Source organism: Sarcophilus harrisii, chromosome 1, assembly GCF_902635505.1.
Source record: "Sarcophilus harrisii chromosome 1, mSarHar1.11, whole genome shotgun sequence".
NCBI lineage: Eukaryota > Metazoa > Chordata > Mammalia > Dasyuromorphia > Dasyuridae > Sarcophilus > Sarcophilus harrisii.
The window spans coordinates 629,834,650-629,856,202 of record NC_045426.1 but is presented as its reverse complement, the minus strand read 5'-3'; the positions used below and the strand labels follow the sequence as shown (position 1 = coordinate 629,856,202).

General features: G+C 32.0%; 1 long non-coding RNA gene across 3 annotated transcripts in view; it reads right to left on the bottom strand.

Moving 5' to 3' along the window:
* LOC116421369 overlaps positions 1-21,553 on the bottom strand; it is a 90,341-nt gene that overhangs the window by 33,317 nt on the left and 35,471 nt on the right. For 2 of the 3 annotated variants that reach the window (XR_004231712.1, XR_004231710.1), the window contains exon 4: positions 20,145-20,201. This is a non-coding gene — a long non-coding RNA (uncharacterized LOC116421369). Of the gene's footprint in view, positions 1-19,248; positions 19,470-20,144; positions 20,202-21,553 lie in introns of those variants that run through there. The other variant, XR_004231708.1, reaches the window with a different exon arrangement.

Genomic DNA, 21,553 nt, shown 5'->3' with positions numbered 1-21,553 from the left:
CACAATACATATTGTTGCACAATGGTATTCTATCACATTCCTATATCACAGTTTGTTCAACCATTCTTCAATTGATGGACATCCCACAATTCCAATATTTTGTCATCACAGGGGACATTTCTCCGAAGTCTTCCATTCAATTTGCCATTATGTCATCAACTATTGTTTTTTGTGTCTTCCATCAGATTTTTTCCTTCTATTTTTTATTAAAAACTTAACAGTCTTTAACAAATGTAAACATTTCAAAATACAAAGAACAGAAAAAGGTAATCATATATGAAACTGTGAATTTCTGTTCAATATACTATTTTAAATGCACATTAAATTTAAAACAAAGTAGTACTTTAAAATAGCACTGTATTGTTTGCTCATATCCCCATCTGAATTTCTTTTGTGTATTGTAATGTTTTATTGATTCTTTTTCCATTTCCTTTTCTTTCTTTTTTTTTTTTTTTTTTGCATTTCTGTAACTCACCATTAATAATATTCCCTCCCTGAAAATATAGCTTTCCTTTGTAACAAATAAATATAGATAAGGAAACAGAAAGCAGACTTTGGTTAAGCCTGAAAGGCACATACATCTAGAGAAATCTAGGTGTATTTCATCATTGATCTTCTAAATGAATCTAATTGTCCTTTAATCCATTTTAATTCATTTCTTTGTTCTCATTAAATAGTATAATCTACAAGTTACATATTACAAGTAAAATACAAGTTCTTATATGTCAACAACTGATATGATATTATTTCACCAAACTATTTTAATGCCTTTTTTTGTTGATGTAGATCTTTTTTGGGTTGGGGGAATGGAATTTGAAAAGGAGACTAGACTAATGTTTTCATTAGTTTGAGAAGATACTCATACATCAGCTTGGAGAGATGCTTATATAGAAGTTTCCACTACAGATACAGATCAACAGCTCATCTACAAATTAACAATCCTAAAGATTTCCCTGGAGATTAAGAAATATAGTAACTAGCAGATAGACTTTGAGAAGATCTGATTTCAAATTCTGCTTTATATATTTGTTAACTTTGTAATTCTGAGAAAAACATTAAACATCTATTTGTTCTTAATTGTTTTGTCTTTAAAAGTTGGATGATAGCAGACCCTGTCTCATAGAGTTTGGGGAGTATAAAATGCAGTAATGTTGTAAAGCACTATATAAATGCTAGCTAGCTCTTAATATTGTTATCAATATCATCTTTATTATTAATTGTACAATTTCATAGCCAGAATACAAAAGGCAAGACTTAAGCCCAGATCTTCTTGATCCTTTATCCATCATATCATATGGCCTCTTAGACTGATTTTGATTGGTTATTAATAAGTTTTACTTATGAAATTACATAGAATAGCATTTTCATTAAATAATCCTCTTGATTATTTCTTCCTAAACTTAATAATCATTTCTGGCTTTTCTCTAATGTTTTATAATGACAAAAGTTGTGACATCATTTGCTTTTACAGCATCACCAGAGAAGCAGGTTGTGAAAATATTACTATCCTGTTCTACATGTTTAAAAACTTAGATTGAGAGAGAAGTGACTTTCTTAAGGTCACAGAATTACTTGAATACTAGATACATAATTGACAGCAAAGATTTCTAAATACAACTCAGAAACTTGGTGTTCATATTTCTTTAGGAATTAAAAATATTGACAATGCTTATTGAAAAACTTTAATTAATTCTGCAGAAATTAAAGAGAAAACCCCCACAACCCAATAGCTTTTGAAGGAGACCAATTAAATTACAATATCCTGGAGCAAATTGTAGCTTTATATACAGTTGGGCATAAAGAAAATTGAATTCTACAACCTCTAGCACTAAATAAATGCTTTGGTAAAGTCTTTTTAAATGGCAAGAGAATATTAAAAAATATTTTTTGCCTGTAATCACAAACATGATTACTTTGAGTAGTTACAAAGAGTTTTTAGTTCCTCCCTCTTTCTCTTCTCCATCCTCAGTCCTCTCAAACCGCCTTTCAGCTGCTATTATGCCCTTTTTTTCTTCTTTCAAATGAGCTATCATATGTAAGTCACTTTGCTAACTATAACCCCCTACCTAAATACTCTATATTATTATTATTCCAGTCAAAATGAGGACCTTACCAGAAACTTGACCAACACTTAACATCCTGTACCAAGATAAGGTTAAAATGGGTTCATGATTTAGACCTAAAGAGTGATACTATAAGCAATTTAAAAGAGCAAAGGATGGTCTACCTCGCAGATCTATGGAGAAAGAAGGAATTTGTGGCCAAAGAACTAGGATACTTTATGGAATGTGAAATGGATAATTTTCACTATATTAAATTAAATAATAGGAAGTAAACAGAGTAGTATATAGCAGATGATACAGTGAAAGAGTTCTATTAGGAGGGAGTTAGCTCAACTAAGAGAAGAGACCTTGACCTCGATCAAGGGGAAGTTCCCTGAAGTTTCTAGTGCCTCAAGCTGGAAATAAAGACATGATTGAGGCTAAATCCTCATGTTTTCGCAGATTCTTTTCTTTCAGCACCTAAAAGGGAAGTTGACTTCATCCATCAACCCTCTCAATCTGGAAGCTAGAAGCTAGAAGCAAACAAGGTGATTTTACAGCTTGAAGAAAACTTGAGGATTGAATAAAGCTCTCATTCTCACCAACTCCATCCTATTCTCTCTAGAAGAGCAAAATATGTATTTCTACCTGTAAGGGTGGAGTACCATAACAATGGGCTTTGGGATTGAAGCTAAACATCTGACCAAAATTTACTAAACATCACGTTGTATAACATCCTGTCTCCGGGAAAAAGGATATATCATAGGAATTGGTTGCGGCTTTATTGTGTAAGTGGTGTGTTTTAAATAAATGATAGTTTACTTCTCACTTATCTTGCTACTTTATGATACAAAAGAATGTTACTCTATTAGATTTCCTGTCAAGCCATTGTGGCCTGACTTGGAGTTAGGAAGGCATGAATATAAACTCTGTGTCAGCCTCTTATCAGTTGTATGAACCCAGAATTTAAGTCACTTAAATCTATTTCAATCTATTTATTCACATCTGAAAAATGAGAAAATGATACATAATATTTCTTATGGTTGTTGTGAGAATCCAGTGAAGTAAAATATGTAAAGTACTTTCCCAATTATAAAGTAATTGATAAATTACATTATATTATTATCATGGTAACCCTCAGTTGGCCCAGCCCTGTGCTAAACTACTAAATCTATTTCTTTGATTTTTAGGAAAAGTCACATTTCGTTCAGCAGATTTTTAACATATTCACTGGTATCTTCAGAGCCCTCTTGGAAGGATTTTTGGGATTTCATATAGACCTTTCAATCAATATTATCAAAATCAGAGCACACAAAATCTCCACTGTTTTTTCAGCGTAGCTGATGTTGACTCTTAATTCCTTTCCACATCCCTCCATTAGCATTGTCAGGGAAGTATTTAATTCATTGTGGATACTTTTCCTGGTTACATTTATGGGTTGGATTTTGAATCATTTAATATTACTATTATTTCCAAAGTACCAGGTAGATAGGGGTCTCACTTTAGAAAAAGGAAAACATGTTCAATTCTTTCTTTCATGCACACTGGTTGTGTTACTCAGTGACAACTGTTAAGTAACCCAAGTAATACCGTGATACTATCAATTACAGATGAGATATAGAGCTACCAGAATGGGAGGAGCCTCCAGTATGAGAGACTCTTATCCTCCTGGCGCACAAGTATGGAGTAAAAAAAATAAAATAAAATCATACCATAAACAGTAAGGAGAGTAATATTGGCATAAATGAAGTCTAATAATAATCTGAATGTAAATTTAATTCTATTCCGAAATGGAAGCAGGAATAAAGCAAATAAACAATGAACCAATTAGAAGATGTTTAGAAAACATTGCTTTGGTGATTTTGAAAATGCACTATGGCCAAGCCTATCTGTTCATCTGCTGTTAAGGAAACTCAGATGGGAGTGGGCAGCTTTCTTCACATGGACTTTATTTTAAATAGGTTTTATTGTTCATACAGTTTTGTTTCTTTGTACTCCTCCTGGTGTCATCTCAGCAGCTTTGTTCTTTCAACTGTCTCTTTGTCATCCTTTTAAATTCAAATTTTACAAACAATGGTTTGATTACAAAAAGAAAAAAGACATTGTTTCACTTTGCTTTTTATTCTATAATATATTAAGAACTCATCATTTGACTGTTAGAAATATGGGTCAATTGTACATAAATGTAAATTTAACAAAAGAGGTTGATGCAATTTGAAAAAATGCTAGAGGCAGAGGTTGGATTCAGGTTAATTGAGCCAAATTCTCCAGTTTATTACCTGACAGAAATATAAAATGTGCTATGAATAATGAAACTATGTTGTAGTAAAATTAATGATCTCATGGAAGGAAACACATTACATTGAGAAGAATCAGAGTCAGAAACATTGAATTTGACTCCTAATTCCCATAGGACTGCATTGTGTTCACCATCACATTATATATATACTTTTTTGTACTTTAGAAAGCTTATCTTTGAAAAGGGATGGCAATACTTAAAGTCTGTGTTACACAGTGTTTTTGTGAAGAACATATTTCATAAACCAAAAACTTTATATTGTTCTTATGGCTTTTCTTTGTTTTTGCTGTTTTTAATATCATCTTCATTTCTGGGTATGCCCTTCCTCTTTTCTCTATTCAGTGAATCATCCAGAGAGAGAGACAGAGAGAGAGGGAGAGAGAGAGAGAGAGAGACAGAAAGAGAGAGACAAAGAGGAAGTCAGACAAGGAGATAGAGGCAGAGACAGAGACACACAGAGAGACAAAGGAAAACAACAACAAAGTAGATTACCAAAATTAAAAAGTATCTCAGGCATATATGAATATGCATTCAATGTCTCTTAAATAGAGTAAGCCACTTTTGCAAAGTAGAGAAGTAAAAAAAAAAAGAGAGAGAAAAGATAAAAATCTTCCTTTAATTTGAATTCTAAGTTTTGTTTGTTTCCATTTGTACTTTTGTGAACATCTTGTCAACAGTTTTCCTGGCTTTGCTTATTTACTTTTTACTTATATATCTCTCCACACTTATATCAATGCAATAGGTATGGGGGAATATGTATTAAATACTATTTCTCAGGAATCGTGTTTGGTGATGGAGATAGAAATAAAAGTGTTTCACTCTTTCTTCTTAAAGAACTATATTCAATTTGGATGAGACTACACCTCTAAGAAAGAGCAGACAAATATCAAAAATCCAGATGTGCTGGAGCCAGTTTAAACCAAGAGCACTTTAAGTTTTTAGTGACCCTTACACCTTAACAATTGGCAAAGGTTATGAATTTGAGCTTGATTTATTGTATTCTTCATTAAATCTTCTATTTGAGAAAATGTTAATAACTTTTAAGTGGGTAAGTATCCTTTATGGATAATGTTGTTAATTTTTTATCAATTCATCCCAAACAAATTTGTAAATTCCCAAGGATCCAGAAGGCAGTTACAGAATAGACAATAGTGGTTTGCCATATTATCAGAAGTATTGTTGGTAAAACTGGTGATCCTCCGCTCATTCATTAATTTTAGTCAACTCAAGAAGCATTTATTAACTATTTACTATGCTCTAATCACTGTCAAAGTCATGTCCCTCACAATGATACTTGAGAAGGAGGTCATAGATCAAGGATTGAAGTAGAGCAGAGAGATCTGGTTCAAATACAATGGGGCTTGGCATGGTTCTGAAATATAAGAAAATAATCCATGAGGAGTTTCCCATGATGCCTATTACTTCTAATGTACCATCCAATATACAAAATGTATCCAACTAAATGTATACTATTATATCTTGAATTCATTATATTCATAATTTCTTCTTAGAAAGTAATACTCCATCAAATTTGTGGATGACAATCTGTGTCAGCATTCTCTGATCAATGCAAAGCATAAACTTCTACAGAAATATGAATAACAATAGCAGCAGCAGGAAAAAATCTCTAATCCTTCATCAACACTTTGAAACTGCATGTTTCCTTGATTCATATTAAACAGGTGGAATGACAAAAATACTTTCAAATGAGAGAAAATGTAAGCAGAGCTACGGCTACATTTATCACTTGTTCTCATTTATAATACAATTCCTAGTAGAAGGGATTGCTTTTCTAAGGTAGTCAAAGCCCCTAGATGGATAAAAATGGATCAATGGAACTGACCTAAGAATCCAATGTATTTAAGAATACTTCTTTTCAAAGGCCTTAGTATTTCATTATTCTACTATGTAAGTATAATACATAAAACCACATGTATGCTACATGTATTACATATTTTATTCATTATAGTCTGTATTTCTTATGGTTTAGTAATATTCCATTAAATTCAGGGATGATAATTTGTGCCACTATCTCCAATGAATGCAAACCATAAATTTATAAAGAAATGAAAATAGCAATGGCAGCGGCAGCAATGTAAATTTTCAAGGAGCATAAATTCCTTCACTCCACTATTCAAGGATAGCTTGGTCTCAAACTGAAGCCCCAGGATTTGCGTCCTTACTGCTCATTGGAAGCAACCCTAGTGTGAATTCAACATTTTATAAATGGTGTACCTCAGGCTATTTTGTTAAGGTGATTATTTATTGAAAACTCAGTTTTAAAGGAATTATTTATAATCCTCAAATGAAATCAACTTAAACTTAATGAAAGATTTAAAATGCATATTAAACTTTATTTTAAAAGGCCAACTTAACATTAAAACATAAGATATCAGATGGGGGAAGGGTAAGCAGAGCAGTAGAATTTGCCAGGAAACACCTTGTATTCATATCTATGAGAGGTAAGTGACAAATGATCAGTCAACCAGCATTTATTAATTGCTTACTGTACATCAGGTGCTATTACATGCCAAAAAAAAAAAAAAGAAAGAAATAAAAAACACATCGTGCTTTTATGGAACTTATAATTTCACCCCAGAGACAATAGGAAAGCATACTCTTTTTAAAAAATTCCTGTCTCTTTTTTTCTTCCTTCCTTCCTTCCTCCCTTCCTTTCCTCCCTCCCTCCCTCCCTCTTTTCTTTCCTTCCCTCCTTCCTTTTTTCCTTCCTTCCTTCCTTCCTTCCTTCCTTCCTTCCTTCCTTCCTTCCTTCCTTCCTTCCTTCCTTCCTTTCTTTTCCTTCCCACCCCTTGCTCCCATTCTTATTCTCTCACTTTTTCTCTCATTCTCTTTATGTCTTTATCAATCAATAAGCATTTATTAACTGCAAAGTATGTATACATATAAGGAAAGGTTATCTAAAAGGGAAGGAATTAATGATAGGAAGTGTTGAAGTTGGCATCTGAGGTAAAAGAACACTGGACAATAGTCGTGAGACCAAAATTTTAAGATCTGGTTTTAATGTGAAACTAACAGTGTAGCATTGAAGAAAAAAATCACGTTCTGTCTTTGAACCTCATTTTTCCATCTAAACTATAAATGTATTCACAAGATGACTTCTTATTATGGTTCCTTCTAGCTCTAATATTCTATGTTAGTGTATTTTATGTTTCTAGACTCCTTCAAGATCTAGGTACTTTGGTATAAAACTATTTCTGTTTAACTAGACTTTAAAAAATGGCTAATGACTAGGGAGGCATTATTATATTGAAAAGATATTTTAAAATCTGAGTAATTGTATTCAAACCATTGATTTCTACTTCTTATATGGCTTTCTCAGAACCTCAGTTTCCTCATCTGTAATAAGATTAGACTAGATAATTGCTAAGGTCTGTTGCAGGTCTGTTATTCTTGGTCTTTTATTCCATGAGGGTAAATGATTTACAGTAAATCTTTGTTGCCTGAATCAACTAATCAAAGCCATCAATAAAGTTTTCTTTTTTTCTTTTTTCCTTAGTTCTTGAACTTTAGAAAAGAGGGCCAAATGTCAAGAAAACAATTTGAGATGGGATCAAATCCAAATCAAATTTTGGCTACAATCTGATGCCCAATCTCTTATACTTTTCACATTTTCAATTCTGTATAGATATTTTGGTACTTTGATGGATCCATTATTTCCCTGTGGATTCTTTTAGCACTGTTACAAGTCACAAGCCATCCTAGTCGTCTTATTGAAAAAAGATTCTTGCTATGTCTTATAAAGAGAATCACAAAATTTCAAAGTAGCATCTTAATAGAAATCTTAGTAGATGTCATATCCAATCCATGACTAACAAAGATTCCATTCTATAATGTGTCTTTAAGCCCATTGTTAGGATTATCATGACAGAAGAATTAGAACAGAGTTTAAATACTTAAAAGCAATAGATTTTATTATCTGGCATGTTTGAGAGAAAACTCCAAGCTGAAGGTTACATATATAGCCCAAGACAAGGGTCCTAGTTTAGCCCACCAATGTCTCACATTGAGTTTAGGACTAAAATTTCCAAGCTATAATATTCCATGCCCTATCTCATAATGAGACTGGGGCAAAAATGTAATGTTAAAAATAAATTCTAGGGTGTTATAATAAAGGAATACTTGGGTGATAATGGTTTTCTGTTCATGGCAAGAAAAAAAATCTAAGACTATGATTTTAAAGCTTTAGTGAATATTCTTCACCTTAGAAGACACTTATTTTCCTCAATCAGAGACACTCAGTTGAATTATGGGGAAAAGTAGGGCTCTGTTTGTTTCTTACAGCTAGGTCAAAGAAAACTTCTTTTCAGATAACAAATTGCAAATTTTTACTTGGGAATGTTGTAATTAAAAATTCTTCCAGATGGGGAGGTGATAAGAGGAGGGAATGATTCCAGAAAAACAACAAAGCAAAAAGCAGGGATAATCAGAGAATGTGAGCTGACATAAGTAGAATATTCCCCAAAATCTCTTGGATAGGGAAAAGATTAGCCTCATCAACAACAGCAACAGCAAAGTTTTTTTTTTTCTGTCAAACTAACATACCAAAAAAAGAATACTCTTCTAACTGTTCTTGATAATCCTTAATTAAGGATAACCCACCTAATATTTAGTGAACCAAGATTAATTAATTTTAATTTTGGGCACTTTTTGTCCTTAAAACTAAATTTGTCTCATTGAAACTTCCACTTATTATTCCTCTTTCTTTCCTCTGGATCACAGTAAAACCAAAAACTCACTCCCACATGACAGCCTTTCCAATATTTGATAGCACTTTTTCATTTACTCACTTAATTTTGAATATTTTCCATAAACAATTACATCCAATTCTTTCAAAATATTCTCACATGGCATGAACAAAATTTATTTTACTATGTAAAATTCTTTTTCTTTCTAGTTCATTAAAGAGATTTATAAATAGTGGCAATCAGAACAGAAGACAATGATATTGATCTGTTTTGATTAAAGCAGAAAAGAATGGAATGAATATCTCTTTATTTCTGGATGGACCCACATGTAACACCATATACCAAGATAAGGTCAAAATGGGTTCATGATTTAGACATAAAGAATGATATCATAAGGAAATTAAAAGAACATAGGATAGTTACCTCTCAGATCTGTGGAGAAGGAAGGAATTTGTGACTAAAGAAGAACTGGAAATCATTATTAAACACAAAATTTTACTAAGTTAAAAAGGTTTTGTACAAACAAAACTAATCAAACAAAATTAGAAGGGAAGCAATAAACTGGGAAAAAATTTCTACATCAATTTTCTTAAATAAAGGTTTCATTTCTAAAATATGTAGAAAATTGATGCAAATTTATAGGAATGCAAGCCCTTCCCAAATTGCCAAAGAATATGAATAGATGAATAAATTGAAACCATTTCTAGTCATATGAATAAGTGCTCTAAATCACTATTGATTAGAGAAATGCAGATTAAGACAACTCTGTACCTCTAGATTGGCTAAGATGACAGGAAAAGATAATGACAAATGTTGGAGGGGATGTGGGAAAACTGGGACACTAATATATTGTTGGTGGAATTGTGAATAGATCCAACCATTCTGAAGAGCAATTTGGAATTATGACCAAAGATTATGAATCTGTGCAAACTGACATAGCAGTGTTTCTACTGGGCTTATATCCTAAAAGATACATAAAGAAGGGAAAAGGACCAACATGTGCAAAAGTGTTTGTGGCAGCCCTCTTTGTAGTGGCAAGAAACTGGAAATTGAGTGGATGCCCATCACTTGGAGAATGGCTAAATAAATTATGGTATATGATTGTTATGAAATATTACTCTTCTACAAGAAATGATCAGCAAGATGATTTCAAAGAGGTGTAGCTAGATTTACATAAACCGATGCTAAGTGAAATGAGCAGAACCAGGATATCATTGTACCAAGCAACAACAAGATTATATAATGATTAATTCTGATGGATGTGGCTTTTCTCAACAATGAGACTATTCGGGTTAGTTCCAATTATCTTGTGATAATGAAAGCCATCTACACTCAGAGAGAGGACTGTGGGAAAGAGGGTAGATTACAGCATAGCATTTTCACTCTTTTTTATTGTTTGTTTGAATTTTATTTTCTTTCTGATTTTTTACATTTTTTATCTGATTTTTCTTGTGTAGCAAGATAATTGTGTATATATATATATATTGGATTTAACATATATTTTAAACATGTTTAGTATATATTGGACTACTTGCCATCTCGGGGAGGGGATAAGGGCAAGGAGGGAAAAATTTGAAACATAAGGTTTTCTGAGGGTTGATGTTAAAAAATTATCCATGCATACGTTTTGAAATTAGAACATAAGGTTTTCCAAGAGTCAATGTTTAAAAATTATCTTTGCATATGCTTTGAAAAAAATTCAATAAAAAAGAGATAAATAAAACATTTTTGCAAAAACAAAACCAATAGAAATGAGATTTAAAGGGAAGTACAAAGATGAGGAAACATTGTTTCTGATTAAAGTCTCATTTCTAAAATATATAGAGAACTGAGTCAAATTTGTAAAAATATGTCATTATCCAATTTATAAGTGGTCCAAGGATATGAACATATAGCTTTTAGATTAGAAGTTAAAGCTATTTATACCCACATAAAAATGCTCCAAATCATTATTGATTAGAGAAATGCAAATTAAACAACTCTTAGATAGTACCTCATGCTGATCAGATTGACAAACATGACAGAAAAGTAAAATGATAAATGTTGGAAAAGAGGAAAAATTGGAGCACTGATGCATTGTTGGTGAAATTGTGAATTGATCCTATCATTTTGTAAGGTAATTAGGAAATATGCCTAAAGAATTATAAAACTATATGTATCCTTTGATTCGGTAATACTACTGATAGGTCTATATCACAAAAAGATCAGAAAAGGGGGAAAGTCCCACATGTATAAGAATATTTATAAGAGCTTTTTTTGTGGTGACAAAGAATTGGAAATTGAGATACTTGTCAATTGTGAATAGGCTAATAAGTTGTAACACATGAATATAATGATGAGCATGTGGATTTCAGGAAAAACATGGAAAGACTTGCATGAATCAATGTTGGGCAAAGTGAACAGAAACAGGAGAATACTGTACATGGTACCATGTGATGATCAGCTATGATAGATTTACTGAGCAGTACGGTGATCTAATGAAATTCCAAAAAACTTGTGATGGAAAATGCAGATTTTTTTCTTCTTTACATTTGTTTTTGTTTTTCTTCCTCATAGTTTTCTCCTTTTGTTCTGATTCTTCTTTCATAACTTAGCTAATATGGAAATATATTTAGCATGATTGTATGCACATAACATATCAGATTTATTGCTGTCTTGGAGAGAGTAGAAAGGAGGAATAAGGGAGGGGAAAATATTTGGAATTCAAAATTTCATAAAAATTAATATGGAAGGGCAGCTGGCTGGCACATTGGATAAAGCAATACTGTCAGGAGGACCTGAATTCAAATAAGGCCTCAGACACTTGATCCTTACAAAATGTGAGACTTTGGCTAGTCATTCAACAACTACAAAAGTATGTGAAAAATTATCTTAACATGTAATTGAAAATAAAATAAAATACTATTAAATGGAAAAAGTAAAATAAAATGGTGATCTTTATGCCCTATTCGAGACAGATCAAAAACACAGGTTACATTTGGTCCATAACACTCTTGAGTGTTCAAATCAGATTAACGTATAAATAGTAAATATCTTGCAAAATAAATAAAATATAAGAGATGTTAATATGTGATTTTCTGAGTTAATATACACACTCAGAAATTCTTATATATAGTTTAGCACTCCCTCTTTCCATTGGTTTTTAATATCATTTCCTTGTAGGTTTCTTATTTATCAAACAATGAATCATATACCATTGGTTATAAAGTATTCCAATCAGAAGCCATCTGAGAAATAATATTCTCCAAACACTTTTATTTTACTGATGAGAAGACTGAGCTCCAGAGAGGATTAAGGATTTGTTTGAGATCATAGTTAGAAAGTAGGATACTTGACTCTAGAAAATAGGTCTCCTGAGTCAAAATTTAGTATAATTGCTACTATGCCACACAGCAATCAGGAAGCATGAGGACCTTCTATCCCTATATATTTTATTTTTTTCATTCCTTCATTTAACAAATATTTCCTGAATACTAAATATATGTGCATACCTATATATGTGCATGTGTACATGAATGTGTATATGTGTGTATGTATAGATAGATAGATAGATAGATTCAAAATGATATAAGTAATAATAGTCTTAGTAGGCACATATATTGTGGGCCACATATAACAGACACAAGATCCACTAATACATACTTAAATGAATGAATCTATTATTTTAGACCAAATTACATTTGCCTGTGTATTGGCATGCATTTACATGCAAGCATGTATACATATATGTTTATTCACATGCATGTTCAATAGTAATATATTTCTCCAATACCATCTAAAACAAAGGATGAAATGATGTTTAAAACTTAGTTTTATTGAGTTTTCACATGGTTATATTCCCTAGCATACTGGTTAACATTTCATCTATGCAGTGATAAATTATTTAAAATCTTCCTCCCACAACAACTCTTTAAGTTGTTCAGTTTTGTACATTTTTGTGCTGTTTCCACTAATCTGCATCTTTACTTCCCACTCCCATGTACACATACGATTCTCTCTTGCATTAGCACTTTGGGGAAAAAATTGATGCTCAACTTGTAGAAGCTTTTCTTAGCTATTACAGATTATTGGTGTATTCCTTTCTTTTTCACACTTTATTATCTAAATTGAAATCCAGTATTGAATTGGTATCACCATATTCATAGAGAATTTTGTTATGTCCAAAATAAAGAACAGAAGTAGATTAAACTCATATCATAATGAAGAACTGCCATAAATAAATAGGTAAATAGAAAAATAGAGATAGAGATATGTATACATATATATATATATATATATATATATATACAATCTTTTATTAATTGTGCATCTACATACCCAATAGAATCATTCACATTGATTCTATTGGGTATGTAGATGCACAATTAATAAAAGGGTGTGCCAATAAATTTTTGAAATTTTGGGACAGCTAAGTGGCACAGTGAATAGAGTACCAGCCCTGAAGTCAGGAGAACCTGAGTTCAAATCTGATCTCAAACACTTAACACTTCCTAGCTGTGTGATCCTGGGCAAGTCATTTAACCCCAATTGCCTCAGCAAAAATAATAATAATAAAATATTGAATTTTTTTCTCTCAGTATTATTAAAAATAATGAAAATTAAGACATACATCTTTGTAATACTACATGTAATAAAGCTTTTTTTTCCTGTACTTCTTTTGTTTGAAGCTAAGATAGCAACGTAGAAGGAGTGCTTTATTTGAATTCTCCCAATATTCTCCTCAAAATAACAATAAAATGTAAAATGTAATTATTGAGTATCATAATTAGCAAAAAGTCAAGGTGAGATATTTTTTTAGCCTGAGGTGCCTTGGGAGGTTGAAAAGAGAGATGTATTATAGTGGGATGGAGATTGGCTTGGAGCAATATATTCTTTATATATTTTATAACTTTATATATCTTAAATATATCTTTATATATTTTAGAAATGAGACCTTTATCAGAAACACTGGTATTAAAAGTTTTTTCCTAGTTGTACTTCTCTATTAATCTTATTTTTGTTGGTTTTGTTTGTGCAAACCCGTTTTAATTTAATGTAATCACAATTGTCCATTTTGAATTTCATAATGTTCTTTAGTTCTTCTTTGGTCATCATTTTCTCCTTTTCCAAAGGCTAATAGGTAAATTATTCCTTGGTCTCCTAATTTGCTTATGGTATCACCCTTTAAACCCACTCATGTACCCATTTTGAACTTATTTTAGTATAGGTCATGAAATGTAGGTCTATGCCAAGTTTCTGAAAGATTATTTTTCCATTTTCCCCAGCAATTTCTTTAAATTATTATTTCTTAGCTTAGAAACTGGAGTTTAGGCATTTGTCAAATTATAGATTACTGTAGGTATTGATTATTGTATCATATGTATCTAACCTATTCCACTCATTTATAGTTATATTTCTTAGCCAGGACCAAATGATTTTGTTGACTGCTCTTTTATAATATAGTTTTAGCTCTGGTCATGCTAAACTATAATCCTTTTTTTTTTTCATTGATCCCCTCATATTCTTGACCATTTGTTCTTCCAGATGAATTTTATTATTAATTTCTAATTCTATAAAATAAATTTTGTCAGTTTCATTGGTATGGCCCTAAATAAGTAGATCAATTTAAGCTGAATTGTCATTTTAAAATTATATTAGTGTGGCTTACCCACAATCAATTGATATTTTTCTGGTTTTTTAGTTCTAATTTTATTTGCATGAAAAGTGTTGTATAATTGTGTTTATATAGCACGTGGGTTTGTACTGGGTTTGTTTATAGATGCAAATACTTTATTTTGTCTATAGCTATTTTAAATGGAATTTTTCCATCTATCTCCTTCTGAAAGTCTTTGTCAGTAGCATGTAGAGATACTGATTATTTATGTGGATTTATATTATGTCCTGAAATTTTGCTAAACTATTAAGTGTTTTGAGTAGGTTTGGGAATGATTTTCTATGATTCTCTAAGTATATCATCATATCATCTGCAGAGTGATAATTTTATTTCCTCATTGTCTATTCTAATCCCTTTACTTTCTTTTTTATTTTTCCTTATTGCTAAAACCAATATTTGTGGTACAATATTGAATAATAGTGGTTATAATGAACATCCTTGTTTCTCCCCTATTTTATTGGGAATGCACCTACCTTATCTCCATTACAAATAATGATGTTGGCTTTAGATAGAACTGTTTATAATTTTAAGGAAAGTTCCCTTTAGCTCTATGCTTTCTAGTGTTTCTAATAGGAATAGGTGGCACATTTTGTCAAAAACTTTTTCTGCTTCTATTGAGATTATCATATGATTTCTGTTGATTTTGTTATTGATATGGTCAATTACAGTAAGAGTTTTTCTGATATTTAACCAGCCCTGCACTCTTGGTATAAAGGGACTTGGCCATAGTTCATTATCCTGCTGATAAATTGCTTCAATCTCTTTGCTAATATTTTATTTAAAATTTTTTCATCAATATTCATTAGGGAGATTGGTCTGTAATTTTCTTTCTCTGTTTTCATTCTTCCTGATTTAGGTATCAGAACCATATTTGTATCATAGAAGTAATTTGGCAGGACTCCTTTAGCTATTTTCCCAAAGATTTTGCATAATAATAGAATTAATTGTTGTTTAAATGTTTGGTAGAATTCACTTGTAAATCCATCTGGTACTGGAGATATTTTCTTAGCAAGTTCATTAATGTATTGTTAAATTTCTTTTTCTAAAATGTGACTAAGTAATTATTCTCTCTTCTATTAATGTGGGAAATTTATATTTTTGTAAATATTCATCCATTTTGGTTAGATTGTCAGATTTGCTGACATACAATTGAGCAATTTATATCCTAATTATTTCTTTAATTTCTTATACATGAGTGACAACTTCATCCTTTTTATTTTTGATGCTAAAAATTTGTGTTTTTATTTCTTTTATTTTTCTAATCAACTGATTAAGTTTGATGTTAGTTTTTTCTACCTAGACATCTGTTAAATGGTTTTTTTTCTTTTTTGTTGTTTCATAAAATCAACTCTTTAGTTTTATTAATTAGTTCAATAATTTTCTTAGTCTCAATTTTATTAATCTCTCCTTTGAGTTTCAGAATTTCTAACTTTGTATTTAATTGGATGGGTTAATTTGTTCTTTTTCTAGCTTTTTCAGTCCCATGCTCAATTTCTCCCTCTATTGTATTCATGTAACTCTTAATAGATATAAAATTACTTTGGCTGCATCCCATAGGTTTTGGTATGTTGTCTCATTGTCATTCTCTTGAATGAAATTGTAACTTATTTCTGTGATTTGTTGTTTGATCTACTCATTCTTAGAATTAAATTATCTTATTTCCAATTGGTTTTTAATCTATCTTTTCCTGGACCTTTATTAAATATAATTTTTATTACATCTTGGTCTGAGAAGAAAGCATTTATTATTTCTGCCATTCTGTTTTTAGTGGTGAGATTTTTATCCCTAACACATAGTCAGTTTTTTGTGTAGGTATTGTACATGTACTTGTCATCTTGTTGTAATTATGACCTCACTGCCTTTCCCATACTCTTTCTGAGCTGGGCTGAACACCCTTTTCAACTAATGAAAGTGCCCTTTCTTGAAGTTTTTTTTCAGTCTATCTTGAGCTGGAAATTGGTTTCATTCTATCAGACTTTGTCTAGAGACTTGGTTTTATGTAGTTTTGAAGGGAAACCGGGAGAGTTTGAGCAACTTTATGGCTTCACTCCATCATCTTGGTTCCAAACCTGGAAATAAATTGTATGATTTCTTGAAAGTTTCCCCACATAGTTGGGCTTCAATTTCTTTATCTATATTAGGAATAAATGCTGAATTGTTTCCTGAGTTACTTCCAGCTATGAATTTTAATTTTCTTTCTACTCTTAATCACACATCCTTTACTACTTACTGTATACTATTGAAACTAAAAAAATTCACCATTCCCCGAAATCCCTGTGCTTTCCCCATTGTCACACCATCTCCATCCTTCTACTCTACCTTCCTTTCTCCCACCTTTCTTCCCTCCCTCCTTTCAATCTCTTTACCTCCCTCCTTCCTTCCTAATACAACAGACAAGTAATAATCTACCTTCTATCTGAAGAACTCTAAATAGTTAATATCTACTACTTATTCAAGCAAGTCATTCCACTTTTGGATAATTTTAAATTTTCACAAGATTTTGCTCAAATCAATTCTAAATTTGCATTCTGGAAACATATATGAATATTCTCTAGGAATAAACAAAATAATTTAGATTCCATCTCTACATGAGAGTACTCCAAACATTTGGACATAACAATCATAATCCTATAAATATTATCTCCATGTTAATAATATCCAAATTCTTCAAACAATTCATATATGAAATTAACTGGGAATTCCTCACTATTTGAATCCCTTAAGTGTTAGAGAATCCACTATTTCTCAAGAAGGTCCATTCCATTTTTGAACAGCTACAAATATTTAGAAACTCATTAACAATAATCTGTCCCTTTTTTGTCCCCATCCATTGGTCTTTCTTAATAAACACAATGTCCATGTTTTGTTTTCTTGTTGTTGCAAATTATGGAATTCTATTTCTTAGCCAAAGAGTGTAGAAATAGAAGTCAAAGTTAGAAACATTTAAAAGGTTAATTTTAGCACAATATAAAGAAAAATAGAATTCTGTGTTTAAATGTCAAGAGGTTGGATTCGAAACTCAACTCTTTCATTCAGTTATGATGTTATGATATCCAACATTTTTAATCTTCTTAGGCATTAGTTGACTTGTCTATTAAATTAGTGGACTACATTGCATGAATTAAAAAAAGAGGTTGCTTCTGAATCCACAATTATATAATCATGTAATCAGAGCTAAACAATGATGGGAAAATTCTCCTTGAGTTAGAAGAGTATCAGTTCTGCAGACATCAATTCTGTCTCAAATCGGGAACTGGTACCTTATGAGAAATTTTTAAAGATGGGTTCCCATTGAGGAATAGGTTGTTCTAGATAACAAAGAATCAATATAGTAGAGTGTTGGATTTCAAGTCAGAAAATCTTGGATTGAAATCCTGCCTTGACCACTTATTAATGATGTGACCATGGGTATGCTGTAACTTCTTAGAACATCAGCTTCATTATTTGTAAAATAGAGACAGCAGTATTATTTTTTACAAAGGCTTATTGTAAGATCAAATGAATGATTCCTTAAAATCCATTTTACAAAACACTTTACTATGTAAATATCAGCTATCATGATTATCATTGAGAAAAGAAGATATAGGAAGGTAAAAGTTGAGAAATGGAATTTAAGAATGTGGGATGATATTATCAAGGATGTGGAGCAGGGGAGGGATCTCAGTCATAAAGAATAGGTACCCAAAACAGGATGAAGGAGATAAGAAAAAGCACAAACCTGACTTCTCAATTTTGCGCATCACCAAGTTAGAGCATCTGTACTGAGTTGTTCAAGTATTGTGGGATATTGAATGTTTCCACATCTGAAATGTTTCACTTCATGGCCATTCTCAGAAATCATCTTTCTTCCTGGCTCCCCAGCGACCTCTGCATCAGATTGCATTTGTCCAACAGCGCACAGAGATGTTGGATGACATAGCTAATGTTATGTGACTGCCCTAACACAAACCAATGGGATGCATCCAGATGGAGTAGCATGGATGGTGACAATGTCACTCCTGGGACAATCACACTGTTAAGCTGCAAATGGGCCTTGTGTTGGCCAACCTTCCTGGGAACAGAGTATTCTTTGAACTGTGGAAAGCTAGAACAGCCAAATGGAGCTGTTTCCCATTGCTTAGCTATCTCTGCTACCCAGATAGGAAGGTTTTATCGACAAAAAAAGAGAATAAATTGATCTTAAACCATCTAAACAATCCTCTGCCTACTGAATTTTCCACATATGCTTCTGAGCTAAAAATTTTTAAGGGAGTTTTTAATAATTCTTGTGGAAAGAGAAAGTGAAGTACCTCTTGGGGTTCATTTATCACTGGTTATAAGGTAAATTATATCAATAAGATCATTCTGAACCTTAGACATAAATAGGATTCCAACAAAAAAAAATTAACACCTTAAAGGAGGAAGGGAAGAAGGACTAGACTAGAGGAATCAGGACCAGCAATGCTCTGGGAAAGATTACCATATACAATATACAGTTTAAAATATATAACATTATGAAGACTCCTTCTAGCTCTTAGATGCTAATAAATTTTTGGGAGCCATCTTTTTTCTTCATTTGTTCAAGAAATATGATTTTAGCTAAGAAAATCCTGACATGACAGTTTCTCATCCTGAAGCAGATAGACAACTAATCTGCATTTTATCATTTCAAGGAGTTATCTTGGATGCCAGAAGGAAATCAACTTGCCCATGGAAACAATAGCAGAGTGTCTCAGGTGTAGATCTTTTTACCTCTGGAAGCTTAACTTCTCTCCACTGGAACAATGGCTCTAAGTCAAGATATGGGAATTAGACTTAAGTCCTCCAATTCAAATGCCAGGAATCTTTTCAATATACTATGCTGCTTCATATTCTACTATCACCTGTTCAGGCAATGTCTAGATAACTGTACAGATATGGGTGTATATTTTATACAGGTAATGACAAATTGGAACATATCTTGACTAAGAAGGCTAACATACAGAAATACTTTACAGACATGAAATATGATCCTCAGTTAATTGGAATGCTGAATATTTAATTCAGATAAATCTGGGATGTATGGTGCAAGAACTGTGTTCAAACATTAGATGGGTATTCATGAGAAAGAGGTCTTAAAATAATTTTGTTGCACTTAAGTGGCAGAATGAGGATCAATTTTAAAAGACTTACAGAAACAGATTTCAATTAAATACAAAAACCCCCTTAAAATTAGTAATATCTATTAGTCAACACAATCTTTTAAGAGGCATTAAGTTTTCCCTCAGATTCTAGATGACTACATATTGGTGATATTGTGTATTCTAGGCTAGTATGATTACACAAACATGATCTCTATATTCCTTAAAAGTCTGAGTATTTTCATTATTGGCCTTTGTATTTCAAGACAAAATAGCATGTAAAAAACAACTATATACCAATCCTAAAATCATACCAATATTACAAAAAAAAAAAAAAATACATACCCGATTCCATCTGGAGTAATCAGGAGAAATGCTGCAAGCCCCCTTTACATTCATTACCTAAAGGGAAAACAGAACAAAGAGCAAGACCCTATGATTCTCATTTTAAATTAGAAACATTGACCTCAAAGACCTCCAAAATACAGTCTTTTTGTTGTTATTGAGACAATCAGGGTTAAGTGATTTACCTAGTGTCACACAGACCAAAATACAATCTTAAACAAAATGAATAAGATTGAAAAGCAGGGCAGCTAGGTGGCTTAGTATAGATAGACCACCAGCCCTGAAGTCAGGAGGACCTGAGTTCAAATCTAATCTCAGACACTTAACACTTCCTAGCTGTGTGACCCTGGGCAAATCACTTAACCCAATTGCCTCAGGGGAAAAAAGATTAAAAAGCAAAGCAGCATAGTAAACCAAAATGGAATGAATTTTACTTCATTGCATGTAGAAACAATTGAGTCAAAATAAAATAGCTAACAGGGACATAAAAAAATCATCTATATATTATGGGTGTGAGACATGCTACTATTATGTGTAAGAAGGGGGAATGTGACAGAATATGTACAGAGACATTTATGGAGGTGGAGGCACAATTTCAGTTCTCTTGTTGAAGGAATTATGTAAACAAGGGCTCTTGCTTTCTCATTACTAGAACCTTTATTCAAAATGGTTTTTGATCCAAGAGTTCTGAAAAAAACTTCCTTTCTAAAATATTTATAGAATTGACTCAATTGTATAAGAATTCAAGTCATTTTCCAATTGACAAATGATCAAAGGATATGAGCAGACAATTTTCAGATGAAATATTTGTAGTCATATGAAAAATGCTCTAAATCATTACTGATTAGAGAAATGCAAATTAAGAGAACTCTGAACTACCAATACATACCTCTCAGATTGCCTAAGATGACAAAAAAAGATAATTAGGAATGTTGGAGGTGATGTGAAAAAACTGGGACACTAATACATTGATGATAGAGTTGTGAATTAATGCAGCCACTCCAGAAAGCAATTTGGGAGTATGCCCAAAAAGCTATCAAACTGTGCATATCCTTTGATCCAGCAGTGTCTCTCTCTACACAGTCTGTATCCAAAAGAGATTATAAAAAGAAAAAAGAACCCACATGTAAGAGTGGCCCCTTCTATAAGAAACTATTGGCAGGGTGATTTTAGAAAAACATGGAAAGACTTACATGATGCTAAGTGAAGTGAGTAAAACCAGTCACAGAAACTGCATTATATGATGATCAATTCTGATGGAGGTGGCTGTGATGGTCTGAAGCGAGCCTTCTGCACCCAGAGAGAGGACTAGGGGAACTGAGTGCAGATCACAACATAGTATGTTCATTTTTTATTGTTGTTGTTTGCTTGCTTTCTCATTTTTTCCTTTTTTTATCAGATTTTTTTTT